Genomic DNA, 18,812 nt, shown 5'->3' on the forward strand with positions numbered 1-18,812 from the left:
ATGGGCATGTCGTGCTGTTAGCAAAGGCCCTCTACTCAGTCGTCTGCTCCCATAGCCCATTATCGCCAAATTTCGCAGCGCTGTCCTAACGAATACCTTCGTTGTACGTTCCACATTGATTTCTGTGATTATTTCACGCATTGTTTGTTTTCTGTTACCACTAACAACTCCACGCAAACGCCGCTGCTCTCCGTTGTTGAATGAGAGCAACCGGCCACTGCGCTGTCCGTTGCGAGAGATAATGACTCAATGCCGTATCCTCGACACACTCTTGACACTTTGGATCTCGGAATATTGAATTTCCTAATGATTCCCGAAATGGAATGTTCAAATGGCTCTGAGCACTATGGGACTCAAATTCTGAGGTCATCAGTCCCCTAGAACTTAGAACTACTTAAACCTAACCTAAGGACATCACACACATCCATGCCCGCGGCAGGATTCGAACCTGCAACCGTAGCAGTCGCGCGGTTCCAGACTGTAGCGCCTAGAACTGATGGCCACTCCGGCTGGCAAATGGAATGTCCCATGCCTCTAGCTCGAGCTACTGTTGTGCATTGTAAGTGTGTTAATTCCCATCTGCGGCCGTAATCACGTCGGATAGCTTTTCACGTTAATCACCTGAGTATAGATGATATCTCCACCAATGCACTGCACTTTTACGGTGTTCGCGGTAGCAGCCGGATTTGTATATGTGGACATCCCTCTCCCATGACTTTCTCCGAAGCCCTAATTCTCGAGTTCCTATTTTCTATCGACTCTTGTTCCTTGTATCACATCATCAGACAAGAATTTCCCATCACAGAGACCTTCAGTGTACTCCTTCCATCTATTCGCTCTCTGCTCTACTTTTAGTTGTGGAGTTCCCGTTGCACTCTTAATGTTACCGCCCTTGCTTTTAATTTCACCGACGGTTTTTTTGACTTTCCTGTACGAAGAGTCAGTCCTTCCGACAGTAATTCCTTTTTCTAATTCTTCAAATTTTTGAAGCAAACATTTCGCCTTAGCTTCCCTGAACTTCCTATTTATTTCATTCCTAAGTGACTTGCATTTCTGTATTCCTGAATTTCTCTGAACGTTTTTGTACTTCCTTCTTACATCTACACCTGAAGTATTTCTTTTGTAATACGGGGTTTTTGCTGTTACCTCCGTAGTACCTATATTTCTCTTTCCAACTTCGTGACCTCCCCTCCCCTTTTAGATACGTCCATACCTCTTCAACTGAGTTGCTTACTGAGATTTTCCTTATCGTAATATTTATAGTCTCAGGTAACTTCAACTTTGGTGCTTCTGAATACTATAACAGTATCATAGTTGGAAGCGATCATATTGTAGCCTTTTGAGAAATGATTCATTCTGACAAGTCCACCAAAATGCAGCCTACACTTCATCACTAATAAATTGTGATCTTAGTATAGATCTGCTCCTGGGTACGCCTTACAATCCAATATCTGATTTGGGAATCTCTGACTATGATATAATCCAATTAATATCTTCCCATACCCCCCGGCCTTTTCCAAGTACACCTCATTCTTTTGTGATTCTTGAACGGAGTATTCCCTATTACTAGTTGAAATACACTGAAGAACTGAAGTAGTCTTCCTCTCCTCTCATTCCTACCATCAAGCCTATATTCTGCCGGAACACTTTCCTCCACTCTTTTTCCTACTAAAGGCATTAGAAGCTGTTTGTGTGGAGAAACATCAGCGAAAAATGAAGAACTGATAATTCGTGCACTGCTCATATGATGCTACTAGCAACATTTCTGAGTGTATTAAAGGAAGTATAGCAATGAATCAAAACTTGACAACTAAATGTTGTAGAAGGCAATACATTCCATACAAATCGCAAAAATATATGTAAAAACAATAGAATTCTAACTCAGTATACATAATTCACTGACCAGATGGAATACGCCGCTGATGTGCTACATAGCGTTGAGAAGAAAGATAACAATAATTATGAAACTCCTCAAAATGGTTCTTACTCTCTCTCACCCTCTTCCCTTTAAAGTTTATCAAAAAATAGCACACAAGTTATTAAGCAGCCAAACAATTACGACCTGTGAGTGGTACAAGGAAAAACTGACGCTTGTAATGACGACATGGTATGTTCAACAAATGCGCAAGATGAAATGTTCCCTGCAAAGCATCTTTTCCTGTTCTCTGTTACCAAACACTATTCAAAGTTCAGCGTCTAATTGCATCCTACACTAAAATAATGGCAATGTTGCGGTATTTTAAAAGAAGAAGAAATGCAAGTTACTTTTGTTTATTTTTTGTCTCGTTAATCTCTTCGTAAGTTCATTGCAGAACTTCCATTTATGTCCAGGTTTCATTTCAGTTTTTGTATGATGCAAGCAAAACAGGTAGTTTTCTTGAAACCCATTAATTCATTTACTTTATTCCACAATTTATCTCTTTTGCTCACGTAAACTCCACGTCTAACCTTTCAGAATACACTTATACTACACCATACCCTAACTGTGTGTCTTCATGGTACACGACCCCGCCGAGGACGTCCTCAAATAATCCGAGAGTTCAAAGATAAACTTGGAGATCATTAAATGCCACCTTTTAAATAATTTATTTACATTCTATATGTTTATTTCTTATTAACAAGTCCTCAAATGACCAAAAATGAAATGGTATTAATTATTTGGGACGTAATTACGTTTTAATAGCTTTTTCAATGACTGATTAGACCCGACAGAAACACAAGCACAAGCCTTATTTATATAAAAATACTTCAAAGAGGAAGCTATAATGATTTAGTTTGGCATAAATATTTTCTGGTTTGGTACCACTGTTCGTATCGTTAAAAATTTTTACTGGCGAACCCAACGTAGCAGCCACGGTTACAATGGCCTTCTTCTGGGTCACCAGAGGAGATGCGGTACCATACCCTGAAAACGCTATAGCCGACACAATCGTCTTGAGAGATTCAGAAACTGCTTTGATATTTCAGTGAATTTTCATTTACTGTTCCGCTCAAGTCGCTTCTTTAAAATTACAATGAAGATCTGGGAAAGGATAATTGAGAAGTTGCGTCTAGAAACTGAAGTATGTGATGAACAGTTTGGATTTATGCGGGGAAGACGAACTATCGACGCAATATTTGCACTAAAGCAACTTGTTGGGAGGCACGCTGGTCAATAAAATTAAATACGTAGGCTCTTACAAGCATAGTGATGAAGAACTGGAGGCCGAAATACAGCAGAGGATAAATAGTGGATGGATGAGCTGGTGGAAACTGAGCGAAGTACTGTGTGATAAGAAGGTTAGCTCCAGAATGAAAGGAAAGCTTCACAAGTCTGTGGTGAGGCCTGCGATGCTGTATAACGCAGATACTTGGCCAATTACAAAAGCCCAAGAGAAAAAGATGGAAGTGGTAGAAATGAGAATGTTAAGGCGGATGGGTGCGGTGACACAAAAGGATAGACTAAGTAATATGTACATCAGGGGAACAGTGAAAGTGGGGCTCATAGGGAAAAAGATTCAAGAGAGTAGGCAAATATGGTATGGACATGTGCAGAGAAGAGGGGAGTACTACGTGGGGAGAGAGTTGAAGACCTAGAAATCGAAGGACCAAGGAGAAAAGGAAGACCGAAACTGAGATGGAAAGACGAGGTAGCAGGGTACCTACGGGAGAAAGGACGGCTCAGAGAAGAAGCACTGAACAGGCATTTGTGGAAGAGAAGGATCCAGCAAAGTAACGCCTACCCGGCATGACGTGGGAAAAGGCTGATATGATGATGACGATGATGATGATTACATGTTTCAGTTACTAAGGATCATCTTCAGATCTAAGTAGTTGCGACAGCAACACTTCTTGTCTACACAGAACCTTATATCAGACTACAGTACTGTGTGGTTCTGTATAGATAAGACGACTGATGACGCAACTGCTTGGACCTGATGATGGTCCTGTGCGATCGAAATTTGTAACACGTATTGTCTACACAGAACGACAGGTCAGAGTACAGTACTCTGATATGTGGTTCTATGCAGACGGGTTCGGTGATTGGCAGAAACTACTTAGATCCGAAAATGATACTGAGCACTCGAAACTTGTAATCTAAATTGAAACGTGCAACTGACACGCAACGATGAACGAAAATTATCTCAAACACCCATACAACGTTTACGTCAATTGATGCGCTATCGGAAGCGTACGCAATTACACTGAGGTGGTGGAAGTCATGGGATACTTCCCAATAATTTGTCGGTTGAGGACTTTGTGCAAGAAATGACGTCTCCATAATGTCCCCAAAATGCTGGCTGGGATTCGTGTCGGTCGATCTCGGTGGTCAAATCATTCGCAAGAACTGTTCAGAATGTTCCTCAGTCGATTCAAAAACAATTGTGGCCCCGTGACAATGTGCATTGTCACCTATAAAAATTTCTTTGTTGTTTGGGTGCGTGAAGTCAGTGAATACCTGCAGAAGGTCTCAGATGGTTCAGGTGGCCCCAATCCGTGCCATGTAAACACCGCCCACACCATCATCGAGTCTCCACCAACTTGCGCAGTGCCTTGTTGACAGCTTGGGTCTACATCTACATCTACATCCATACTCCGCAAGCCACCTGACGGTGTGTGGCGGAGGGTACCTTGAGTACCTCTATCGGTTCTCCCTTCTATTCCAGTCTCGTATTGTTCGTGGAAAGAAGGATTGTCAGTATGCCTCTGTGTGGGCTCTAATCTCTCTGATTTTATTCTCATGGTTTCTTCGGGAGATATACGTAGGAGGGAGCAATATACTGCTTGACTCCTCGGTCAAGGTATGTTCTCGAAACTTCAACAAAAGCCCGTACCGAGCTACTGAGCGTCTCTCTTGCAGAGTCTTCCACTGGAGTTTATCTGTCATCTCCGTAACGCTTTCGCGATTACTAAATGATCCTGTAACGAAGCGCGCTGCTCTCCGTTGGATCTTCCCTATCTCTTCTATCAACCCTATCTGGTACGGAACCCACACTGCTGAGCAGTATTCAAGCAGTGGGCGAACAAGCGTACTGTAACCTACTTTCTTTGTTTCCGGATTGCATTTCCTTAGGATTCTTCCAATGAATCTCAGTCTGGCATTTGCTTTACCGACGATCAACTTTATATGATCATTCCATTTTAAATCACTCCTAATGCGTACTCCCAGATAATTTATGGAATTAACTGCTTCCAGTTGCTGACCTGCTATTCTGTAGCTAAATGATAAAGGATTCGCTGCAGATCCTCCTGCATTTCAGTACAATTTTCCATTGTTACAACCTCTCGATATACCACAGCATCATCCGCAAAAATCCTCAGTGAACTTCCGATGTCATCCACAAGGTCATTTATGTATATAGTGAGTAGCAACGGTCCTACGACACCCCCGTGCGGCACACCTGAAATCGCTCTTTCTTCGGAAGACTTCTCTCCATTGAGAATGACATATTGCGTTCTGTTATCTAGGAACTCTTCAATCCAATCATACAATTGGTCTGATAGTCCATATGCTCTTACTTTGTTCATTAAACGACTGTGGGCAACTATATCGAACGCCTTGCGGAAGTCAAGAAACACGGCATCTACCTGGGAACCCGTGTCTATGGCCCTCTGAGTCAAGTGGACTAATAACGCGAGCTGGGTTTCACACGATCGTCTTTTTCGAAACCCATGCTGATTCCTGCAGAGTAGATTTCTCTGGCTTCATGCGGTCTGCGTCAAGCTCGAATCCTATCCTCGGCTCTTACCAACTGAAATTGAAACACATCTGACCGGGCCCAAGGTTTTCCAGTCGTCTAGGGTACAACCGATGTGGTCACGAGCACAGGAGAGGCGCTGCAGGCAATGTCGTGCTGTTACCAACGGCACACGCGTCGGTCGTCTGCTGCCACAGCCCACTAACGCCAAATTTTGCCGAACTGTCCTAACGGATACGTTCGTTGTACGTTCCAAATTGATTTCTGTGGTTATTTCACGTGTTGTTGATTTTCTGTCACCGCTAACCGCTCTAGGCAAACGCCGTGGCTCTCGGTCTTTAAGCTGAAGGCTGTCATCCACTGCTTTGTCCATGGTGGGAGGTATTCCTCAGCACACTTAGCAGTCACCACACTCTCGACGCTGTGGATCTCGGAATATTGAGTTCCCTAGAAAGGGAAGCAGTGGTTGGGAAGGGAGTGAGACAGGGTTGTAGCCTCTCCCCGATATTCTTCAATCTGTATATTGAGCAAGCAGTAAAGGAAACAAAAGAAAAATTTGGAGTAGGTATTAAAATCCTGCGAGAAGAATTAAAAATTTTAAGGTTCGCCGATGACATTGTAATTCTGTCAGAGACAGCAAAGGACTTGGAAGAGCAGTTGAACGGAATGGACAGTGTTTTGAAAGGAGGATATAAGATGAACATCAACGAAAGCAAAACAAGGATAATGGAGTGTAGTCGAATTACGTCGGGTGATGCTGAGGGAATTAGATTAGGAATTAGATTAGGAAATGAGACACTTAAAGTGGTAAAGGAGTTTTGCTATTTGGGGAGCAAAATAAATGATGATGGTCGAAGTAGAGTGGATATAAAATGTAGACTGGCAATGGCTAGGAAAGCGTTTCTGAAGAAGAGAAATTGGTTAATATCGAGTATAGATTTAAGTGTCAGGAAGTCGTTTCGGAAAGTATTTCTATGGAGTGTAGCCATGTATGGAAGTTAAACATGGACAATAAATAGTTTGGACAAGAAGAGAATAGAAGCTTTCGAAATGTGGTGCTACAGAAGAATGTGGAAGATTAGGTGGGTAGATCACGTAACTAATGAGGAGATATTGAATAGGACTGGGGAGAATAGAAGTTTGTGGCACAACTTGAGGCATCAAGGGATCACAAAGTTAGCATTGGAGGGCAGCGTGGAGAGTAAAAATCGTAGAGGGAGACCAAGAGATGAATACACTAAGCAGATTCAGAAGGATGTAGGTTGCAGCAGGTACTGGGAGATGAAGAAGCTGGCACAAGATTGATTAGCATGGAGAGCTGCATCAAACCAGTCTCAGGACTGAAGACCACAACAACAACAACAACGATTTACGAAATAGAATGTCCCATGTCAGCAGCTCCAACTACCCTTGTCCTTTCAGAGCCCGTTTATTCCCGGCGGGCGGTCATAATTACGTCGGTAAGTTTTCATTCGAAGTACCTAAGTACAAATGAGAGCTCATCGAATGCACCGCCCTTTGATTCCTAGTGCACTCGATAATACCGCCATCTGTATATGTGCATCTCATAACTTCCTGTCACATCAATGTATATAATGATTTAACTGAACTCTACACAGCAAAACGACAGAAGAGACTGATGGATACAACACGGTGACGCCATATGAAAAGACCGATGCGCGACGATAGGAACTCCTGTAACACTAAGCAACACATTACATAGGGGAACGACACATTTTATCTGAAGACAGAAAATAATACGTGCTGTGGCTTGCGGCCAACTACTCATTTTGTGTCATCAAGAAGAAATGTAGCAAGTCTGCACTATTTGTCGTACAACAAAACTACCAAATATAGCTATACACAAAAACAAAATTCAATGAAAGCTTTGCCTGAATCATGACAGTAATGTATCCATACTAAACAGCTAACATGTGAAGAACGATAACACAAAGCAAAAGAATCAGAGCTCCCATTAGTAAGAAAACTATACAAAACCACATACAGATTCTTAAAAGAACAGAGTCTATATTACCCAACTCTGGCCAGAACAAACTAGCGTTTACGGCTGATTGAGATCACGTGGAATTACAGCTAATTTAATTCTAATTGTTCGCATTTTAATAATATTCTTGCGAATAATAATAATAATAATAGAAATAAGAATTTCAGAGAGCTACCAGAAAAATGCCCAATACATATTTACTCTTCATTTCATTTTAGTTTTTTTCGCTTTTAATAGAAATACGTGCACCGAGAACTGAGTAATAAGAAGAAAAATGCGTTAAAATTACCTAAAAATAGAAACGTTAACATGCTAAATATTTCTCTAAAGATGGATATGAAAATAGTTATTGAAAGCAAAACGAAAAAGAATGAAAGAAAATGCTTATATCACTACTAGCACAGAACAGGAAATCCAGATTACATGGATCACAAATAATTACCAACTGTCACTTCAGAAGACGCTTTGCATTACACGTTCTCGTCAACATCTTTAGCAAAATTATTCCTGGTCACAGCTTCAGATTGCTAACTTCTGTAGTATCTTTATAACGAAAGCGACAACGAGACCTATGGAATTAGGATTTGCTAATTTATCAGTTTTACTGGTGTTACGTGAATTGACGAATCGTCTGATACAGTAGTATACTCCTTCTCAGATTCAGAATTCTGAAGATCAGAAGTACAACCTCGTCAACTGCGCATCACCTACGCTGTACCTTGTATCTTTTTGAGATCCATCTTCATAATATTTTCTGTCACTTGTCATGACTGCGCAGTAGGTGTGGCGAGGTATCAAGAGATAGTGTTTGACCCACCAGTATTATATTCGATATTTATTTACGTCTCTTGTGTGAACTTCGACATGGTGCCACATCTGAATCCTTACCCCCTTAGTGAACGACATCGTTTTCGATGACAAGTTACCACATCTTCGTCTTCCTTTCCCCGTATGTCAGAGACCGTCTGGGTGATAACGCTGAAGCTGCTGACGCCTTGTCTCTGCATAAACGGGTAACGGCGTCACAGTGGGAAGATAACAGTAAAAGTTGGTGAAAATTATAACTTCCAAAAACTCTGGCCAAAAGCAACTCAAGCTTTTAGTATATTTAAAATAGCCTGTCAATAATAAATCACCTTGTAGGATGAGTCTTTCACTCCGTATGGGAGTTTGCTTTGTTTTTCAGCTCTTTGTTGGACTACAGTTCTAACCTGGAACTTTGCCTTTCATGCACAGTGTCTTACTCATTGTAGAGAGGATAACAAATAGGTGTCGGCAAATTTTGAGGAAACACTCCTTACAAATAGAATATACAGGAAAGTTATAATGACATTCGTGCGAAAACGCTTTATTTCAATGTTATAGCTCATTTTCTACGTCTCATCATTATCACATTAATCATGGGAAACACACAGCAAAAGAACGTATGAGAATAGTGTGGTATAATATGTCCCAAATGCCCTCCATGGAGTGTGATACAATATTTTCCAAACGCCCTCCTTTAGCAAGGATACATGCATCAACCTGGAGTCGCATTGAATCCCAGACGCGATGACGTATCTCTGGTGAATTGCGTACTGTTTCGCAGCCTTACAGGAGCTTTCGAATACCACCACGAATAAATGTCTTGTGAGTTTAGGTCAGGAGAGCGTTGGGGACAAGGAATTGGTGCACGTCTGCCTAGGTAGAGGTAGCGATAGCCGTTATCACTGAAACAATTGGTTTTCAGTTATATCGGTATTTCCAATGCCACTTTAAACTAACCGTGAAGACCTCTCAAAATAACCGGTTTCTGAAACAAGCGATTTCCTGTTTTTTATTCCTGTCATTTCAAGTAATAAACGTAGAAATCGAACAAAGATTTAAAATTTTTCAGTCTCTCGCTTTCAAGATACAATTATCAAACTACTAAACTAAATAGGCAAATAAAAGAAAACTTAGTCCGTTCACTGCTCACTGCTTTTCTCGGAACGTGGTACGCGGTTAAATACTTCAAAAAATGACCAGTATTCTCCTATTGATTTGTTGTCCTATTGAGTCAAATTTTTTTGAAACTCTGCTCTTAAGTGTAGTTCATTGCTATGCTGCTTGGTGAAAATATTTCCAGATTAGGGTCGGAGTCATTCTGCAGTTCACCGGATGTCCGGCGGCAACAGCGAGAACCTGCCGTATAGACCAGACGGGGGCCAGTCTTCCACACTGCACGTGCAAGGCGTCTGTAAAGCCACGAGACACGGCAATGTCGACATTATTGTCTGAGCAGTACTGTACCAGTTCTTACGCCATTTGTTTCTTGCTCGTCTTTGTCGACATTGTTATTAAAATAGCACTGATAGTTTTCCCAATTTTCTATAATAATACAATATGTCAAACGAATGGAAATTTTACGAATAAAATTACTCCTATTTTTTTAATGTATATTTAAAAGCAGAAAATGTTACTTCTGCTGCTATGGCTAATTGATATTTCGTTTGTTTGTTCAGTTAGTAGTAAAAAATTAAAAATAAGAAAAACCTATTATAAGCGAGACCAAACAAATACCGAAAAATCCCGGTTACTCAGGTCTAAAATACCGGTATCGATTTTAAAAGGTCATTTTTTCCCATCCCTAGGTAGAGGTGGACAAAGTAAGAAGAAAACTGAAAGGTGTATGTCAGTAAGGTCCTCTTGTGAAGTGTATTTCTCTGGGACATTTCCTTTCTATTAAGTGATTGTAGTGTCGCGAATGTTTCTCCCGTGATCGCTCCGTGTCTGATTGTACCATTACTTTCCGTTTCAAGAGAAATTGTTCTGTTTGGCATTTTCTGTTGTACGTAAATCTTGTTTGAGGTGTCGTTTCCATGTACCAATCGTGACAACTGACTCTACGTATTGAGGAGTGCTAGCCCACTCCTACTGCATATTTCTGATATCGAAGTATTCCATTATCCCCTACCGGATGCTATATTAACATTTACTTTAAATGTAAGCAAAATGAGCCTGACAGTCCGCAGTACAAAATGCACTGAAGAAACAAAGAAACTGGTACACCTGCCTAATATGTGTAGGGCACGCGCGAGCATGCAGAAGTGCCGCAACACGACCTGGCATGGACTCGACTAATGCCTGAAGTAGTGCTGGAAGAAGCTGACACCATGGATCCGACAGGGCTGTCCATAAATCGGTAAGATACGAGGGGATGGAGATTTGTCAACAGCACGTTGCAAGACATCCCTGATACGCTCAATCACGATCATTTCTGTGGGATTTGTTGGCCAGCGAAAGTGTCTAAAATTAGAAGAGTCTTCCTGGAGCCACTCTAACAATTCTTGACGTGTGGGGTTTCGCATTGTGCTGCTGCAGTTGCCCAAGTCCATCGGGGTCCCATTGCGAGCTAACATCCCAAAGATCTTCGGGATCACATGCGGTTCCTCTTCGTAGGAATATCTTGGCTAAAACTCGTCTAAGGGTTGAATGTACATGTCACATTACACGCCCTAAATTACCCACTTGTGACCCTTTGGTTAAATTGTCTAGCTGATTGCAAGTTTGCGAAATTGTGTGTAATATACAACGTTAATATAACATATATCAACAGTGATAATAATACCGGGAGCTAAATTCACTACACATTAATGATGTAGGCCACACAGTTGCAATTTGATTAGAATAATGTTTATCCAGAAAGCAAAATAATGGCGTAAGTGACTGGATTTAGAATTACTATTATACGCGAGCGCTTATCCATTTGATACAGTTCGATCATTCACAATTTCATCGCGAATTACAAGTCCAATACTCCACCTCGTTAACTAAACGAAAAGTTAAGAGTTCACACAAGACGTGCGGCTGCGCACCTCTGAGTGACTAAGTACCGCGATACCACACAACGCGAAATTTTCTAAGTCGTTTCACTTCCTAGCTATCTAAAGACCGACCGTCCACTTTCGCGTCTCCACCAGCACTGTCCCTTTGCCCATCCCCGGCCTCGTTTCCTACGCGCCGAACATCCTCGCTCAACTGATTAGGAGAGTTCCCTTTGCTGTAGCCGTCCATCTGATTGGCTACAGCTTATTCTACATTATTTTACATTTTAACATATTTAAATAATCAAAACTTGACCACTTTCATGTTCTAAATGAAGTTACAATTATATCCATTACATCAGGCTGTTCCAACCGAGCTCCAGGGAGCCGGAGCGCTCCGGAGCGCTCACTGCGAGAGCTCGGAGCCCGCGTGGAGGGGGAAAGCGAACTCACTGCCCCTTGGCCGCATGCAGCCGCAACTGACGCAATATTCCGTGTGCAATGACAGCTATGACTAGCGGCGGGAGCCCTGTACCTCTATTGGAGGATACTTTTCTATTCATTGAGAGGGATGGTCGTCCTCAGTGTCTTGTATGTCATAAAGTATTTAATTCTGCGAAGAGGTACAATATACAAAAACATTATACACGTCTTCACGCAGCGTACTACGATCAGGTAGAAGGCGTTGCACGCAGAGAACTGGTAGCCAGGCTTAAGAACGACATACCAGGAGACGTAAGATTAAAAACGGTTTCGTAATACGGAGGATATCAAAACATGCAACATACACTCCTGGAAATGGAAAAAAGAACACATTGACACCGGTGTGTCAGACCCACCATACTTGCTCCGGACACTGCGAGATGGCTGTACAAGCAATGATCACACGCACGGCACAGCGGACACACCAGGAACCGCGGTGTTGGCCGTCGAATGGCGATAGCTGCGCATTATTTGTGCACCGCCGCCGTCAGTGTCAGCCAGTTTGCCGTGGCATACGGAGCTCCATCGCAGTCTTTAACACTGGTAGCATGCCGCGACAGCGTGGACGTGAACCGTATGTGCAGTTGACGGACTTTGAGCGAGGGCGTATTGTGGGCATGCGGGAGGCCAGGTGGACGTACCGCCGAATTGCTCAACACGTGGGGCGTGAGGTCTCCACAGTACATCGATGTTGTCGCCAGTGGTCGGCGGAAGGTGCACGTGCCCGTCGACCTGGGACCGGACCGCAGCGACGCACGGATGCACGCCAAGACCGTAGGATCCTACGCAGTGCCGTAGGGGACCGCACCGCCACTTCCCAGCAAATTAGGGACACTGTTGCTCCTGGGGTATCGGCGAGGACCATTCGCAACCGTCTCCATGAAGCTGGGCTACGGTCCCGCACACCGTTAGGCCGTCTTCCGCTCACGCCCCAACATCGTGCAGCCCGCCTCCAGTGCTGTCGCGACAGGCGTGAATGGAGGGACGAATGGAGACGTGTCGTCTTCAGCGATGAGAGTCGCTTCTGCCTTGGTGCCAATGATGGTCGTATGCGTGTTTGGCGCCGTGCAGGTGAGCGCCACAATCAGGACTGCATACGACCGAGGCACACAGGGCCAACACCCGGCATCATGGTGTGGGGAGCGATCTCCTACACTGGCCGTACACCACTGGTGATCGTCGAGGGGACACTGAATAGTGCACGGTACATCCAAACCGTCATCGAACCCATCGTTCTACCATTCCTAGACCGGCAAGGGAACTTGCTGTTCCAACAGGACAATGCACGTCCGCATGTATCCCGTGCCACCCAACGTGCTCTAGAAGGTGTAAGTCAACTACCCTGGCCAGCAAGATCTCCGGATCTGTCCCCCATTGAGCATGTTTGGGACTGGATGAAGCGTCGTCTCACGCGGTCTGCACGTCCAGCACGAACGCTGGTCCAACTGAGGCTCCAGGTGGAAATGGCATGGCAAGCCGTTCCACAGGACTACATCCAGCATCTCTACGATCGTCTCCATGGCAGAATAGCAGCCTGCATTGCTGCGAAAGGTGGATATACACTGTACTAGTGCCGACATTGTGCATGCTCTGTTGCCTGTGTCTATGTACCTGTGGTTCTGTCAGTGTGATCATGTGATGTATCTGACCCCAGGAATGTGTCAATAAAGTTTCCCCTTCCTGGGACAATGAATTCACGGTGTTCTTATTTCAATTTCCAGGAGTGTAGTTCGTGTTCAGTAATGCCTTTATAATATTCAGGTGAATGAGAGCGGAGAAAACACTGCTGAATCTGCAATTCGAGCAAGCTACAGGGTCGCTCACATCATTGCGACGAGTGGCAAGCCGTTTTCGGTGGGACCACTCGTAAAATCGTGCATGGTAGCAGTTTGTTTGCAAGGGAGGGGCAGGCAATTGAAGGGGTTTGCCTGTCGAAGCAAACAATGTCTCGTCGAATCCTGGACATGGCAGCGGATTTAGAGACACAGCTCAGGAAAAAGGCGGAGAGCTGTGTTGCATTTTCGCTAGCGCTTGACGAAAGCACCGACACATCGGACTGTGCTCAGCTTACAGTCTTAGCGCGTGGTGTCGACGTGGAGCTGCAAGTAACTGAAGAACTGTTGGATGTGGTACCACTCGATTACACCGCAACGGGACGTGACATTTTTGAAGCTCTTTGTGAATCAGTGGACAATATGAATTTGCCGTGGGATAAGCTCCATTTTGTAGCGACAGACGGTGCACCACAAATGATCGGGCGTCACAAAGGTTTTGCTTCTCGTTTGACAATAAACTCAGGGACGAATTCGGGAAAGACATTTTGACTCTTCATTGTTTTATTCACCAAGAGGCACTGTGTGCTGAAACAATAGAGTTAGGTGGCGTAATGAAAGATGTCGCGAAGTGTGTGAATTTTAGCGGCGTCACGGTATGAATCATCGCCAATTCAAAGGATTCCTGAAAGATATTGAAGCGGAGTATGGGGATATACCTTACCACAGTACTGTTCGTGGGCTGAGTCGGGGAAAGCTCTTGATGTTTTCTTTGCCATTAGTGAGGAAATATCACATTTTTGTCTGAAAGATATAAAATGGATATCAGCCCTGGCGTTCCTAGCTGACATAACTAAGCATCTGAATAATTTAAATCTGTCATTGCAGGGCATTGAAATGCACGATCAGATCAAAGCATTCATGGAAAAGTTACGTTTATTTGATAGGCAGATGACTAATGGACATTTAACGTTCTTCAATGGTGTTGCTTCTTTAAAACTACCTGAAGGTACTACTTTCGGCGATTACCAAGCAAAGTTAAAGAAGCTCATCACGTCGTTTGAAACACGATTCCGAGACCCCACTAGTTTGGAAATAGAACTTAAGGTGTTCAGCACTCAGTTTTCAGTTTCCCCCGATGACTTGTAGTCGTCACTTTTTCAGTTTCCCCCGATGACTTGTAGTCGTCACTTCAACTGGAGATTATTCATTTGCAAAATTCAACTTTGTTGAAAGAGAGGTACTACAACACGTTGGATTTATCACGATGGTATCGTTCATTCCAGAAAAAAAAAATTTCCCAAGCGTCACAACAATGCCGCTCAAATCATGTGCACGTTTGGATCTACGTATTGTTGTGAGCAGCTTTTCTCAGCAATGAAAAGAGTAAAAAAAGTAAAGAACGATCGTTTCTTCAGGATGCAACAATGAAGGCCATCCTCCGCATTAACGCTGCAAACACTTTGACGCCTGATATTTTCAATCTTGTAATGAAGAGAAGATGTCAAGCTACAAAGGCCCAATAAATTTAGTATGCAATTTCTTGTAAAACAGTTGTTTCTTATTTATTTGCTGAACATCGTATTTCCTGGTGTAGCATGTCAACACGTCTTAGCTGCTAATAGTATGAGGTTGTCGATATTGTAAGACGCAGCTGGCACATCAAAACGCTTGCCTTGCCGCCTGCCTCAGCCAGCCGTGCCACGTGACGGCGTGCCGGCCCAATTGTCTGGTCACAGCGAGCGACACGGCTCCCCGGAGCAGGGAGCGCTCAGCGGCTCACAACGGAGCCGACGAGCTGGAACAGCCTGCATTACATAATATACGTCAAATTCTTTTACATGAAACCAATACAGTTTCCTTCTTAACTTTGAATGTCATGGCCAGTAGCCTTGCACCAATGTGCTTTGTGATAAATAAGTAAAGAACAAAAGTAACTATTACTCGTTACACTTTATAACAAATATTCTATTACCTAATGATTCAATAAGGTGTCATGCTGTCGTGTGTTTTGTATAGAGCAAATGATGATCTGATGTTTAATTGAAAATATTGATAACTTAAATTTACTGTATCTTTTAAACAAATGAAGTTACAGAGTAGAGATTGACAACATCTGTCATTTTAATGCTGCGCCTCTATATGAAAAGTCGATCGCTAAGATCGACCGAAGCGTTCAGATTTTAGCATATAGGTCTTTGTTACAAAACTTGTTAATTTCACTTTAACAGTAAATCCTATACATTATAGATATGATCAATATATAAGTTTTATTGGTATCACCATGCGACTTTTTTCCCTGAATTACTACAGAATTAAATAGTTTTCATATATGTTTCCCTTTATGGCCAATCTTAGGTCCACCATATTTAACACTGCTATGTCTCCCTGGCCACAAACAGCTTCTGTGGGTTTTCCCTATGATGTAGGTTCTCATTCGTCTCACTCACACACTACAGCACTTAGGGCTCATTCAGCACAATAGACGCCTGTGAATTTCCTCATTTCGTGGCGAATCTGCGCTCATTGCAGCACGCAGTCCTGGACGACATGCTTCGTTTCGCAATTCCTGAAGGCTATCTCTTTCGGCCATATACACTCCTGGAAATTGAAATAAGAACACCGTGAATTCATTGTCCCAGGAAGGGGAAACTTTATTGACACATTCCTGGGGTCAGATACATCACATGATCACACTGACAGAACCACAGGCACATAGACACAGGCAACAGAGCATGCACAATGTCGGCACTACTACAGTGTATATCCACCTTTCGCAGCAATGCAGGCTGCTATTCTCCCATGGAGACGATCGAAGAGATGCTGGATGTCGTCCTGTGGAACGGCTTGCCATGCCATTTCCACCTGGCGCCTCAGTTGGACCAGCGTTCGTGCTGGACGTGCAGACCGCGTGAGACGACGCTTCATCCAGTCCCAAACATGCTCAATGGGGGACAGATCCGGAGATCTTGCTGGCCAGGGTAGTTGACTTACACCTTCTAGAGCACGTTGGGTGGCACGGGATACATGCGGACGTGCATTGTCCTGTTGGAACAGCAAGTTCCCTTGCCGGTCTCGGAATGGTAGAACGATGGGTTCGATGACGGTTTGGATGTACCGTGCACTATTCAGTGTCCCCTCGACGATCACCAGTGGTGTACGGCCAGTGTAGGAGATCGCTCCCCACACCACGATGCCGGGTGTTGGCCCTGTGTGCCTCGGTCGTATGCAGTCCTGATTGTGGCGCTCACCTGCACGGCGCCAAACACGCATACGACCATCATTGGCACCAAGGCAGAAGCGACTCTCATCGCTGAAGACGACACGTCTCCATTCGTCCCTCCATTCACGCCTGTCGCGACAGCACTGGAGGCGGGCTGCACGATGTTGGGGCGTGAGCGGAAGACGGCCTAACGGTGTGCGGGACCGTAGCCCAGCTTCATGGAGACGGTTGCGAATGGTCCTCGCCGATACCCCAGGAGCAACAGTGTCCCTAATTTGCTGGGAAGTGGCGGTGCGGTCCCCTACGGCACTGCGTAGGATCCTACGGTCTTGGCGTGCATCCGTGCGTCGCTGCGGTCCGGTCCCAGGTCGACGGGCACGTGCACCTTCCGCCGACCACTGGCGACAACATCGATGTACTGTGGAGACCTCACGCCCCACGTGTTGAGCAATTCGGCGGTACGTCCACCTGGCCTCCCGCATGCCCACAATACGCCCTCGCTCAAAGTCCGTCAACTGCACATACGGTTCACGTCCACGCTGTCGCGGCATGCTACCAGTGTTAAAGACTGAGATGGAGCTCCGTATGCCACGGCAAACTGGCTGACACTGACGGCGGCGGTGCACAAATGCTGCGCAGCTAGCGCCATTCGACGGCCAACACCGCGGTTCCTGGTGTGTCCGCTGTGCCGTGCGTGTGATCATTGCTTGTACAGCCCTCTCTCAGTGTCCGGAGCAAGTATGGTGGGTGTGACACACCGGTGTCAATGTGTTCTTTTTTCCATTTCCAGGAGTGTACTTAAATGAAAGCGAAACGTTAACTCACACCATATCGCTCCAACTGCACACGCCTCCCACCACTACACTGTGCCTCCACAAACTTGTTCGGCCCCGTGCAGACATGCAGGGTCCATGGATTCATGAGGTTGTCTCCATACCCATACACGTATAACCGCTCCATATAACCTGAAACGAGACTCGTCCGAGAAGGCAACATGTTTCCAGTCAACAACAGCATTCGGATCCGAAGGCCTATATCGATGACGTCTCGTTGAATTGTTCGCTTGCTGACACTTGTTGATGGCCCATCACTGAAATCTGCAGCAATTTACGGGAGGGTTGCAATTTTGTCACGTTGAAAGATCGTCTTCAGTCACCGTTGGTTCCGATCTTGGAGGATCTTTTCCGACCACAGCGATGTCGGAGATTTGAAGTTTTACTGAATACCTGATATTCACGATACACTCGTGAAATGATCGTACGGGAAAATCACCCCTTCATTGCTATGCCCCATCGCTCGTGCGCCGACTATAAGACCACTTTTAAGCTCAGTTAAATCTTAATCACCTGCCATTGTAGCATCAGTAACCGATGTAACGATTGAGTCAAACACTTGTTGTCTTATATAGGAGTTGCCAACCGGAGAGCCGTATTCTGGCTGTTTACATATCTCTGTATTTGAATACGCATGCCTATACCAGATTCTTTGGCGTAGCGGTGTATAATCCTATACAATTAGCTTTACACGTCACAGTAGTAGGAATGTGTAACGAAAGTGCCAAGTAAAAGCTATATGACGGAGATCGCCTGTAGCTTCAGAAGACCCTTGGCTGGATCCGCGTTAGGGATTACGTTTATGTCACCGCGAGCACCTGGAAGGTTGCACAGCGCAGCGGCAGAGGCAGCGGTTAACAGCGGTGGGTTCCGACAATCCGCGCCGCTGTCCCCTGGCGCACCGGGCCGCTCTCCCTGCTCTATTAATACCGCGCCGCCGCCACCAGACTTCTCGATCGCGCCCGCCGTCTGTGTTATTTCGGCTCCTGCAGCAGACCCCTTCGGTGCGCCGGTCGTTGTGCCGCTGTAGTAG

Source organism: Schistocerca americana, chromosome 6 (genome assembly GCF_021461395.2).
Source record: "Schistocerca americana isolate TAMUIC-IGC-003095 chromosome 6, iqSchAmer2.1, whole genome shotgun sequence".
In the NCBI taxonomy this organism is placed as follows: domain Eukaryota; kingdom Metazoa; phylum Arthropoda; class Insecta; order Orthoptera; family Acrididae; genus Schistocerca; species Schistocerca americana.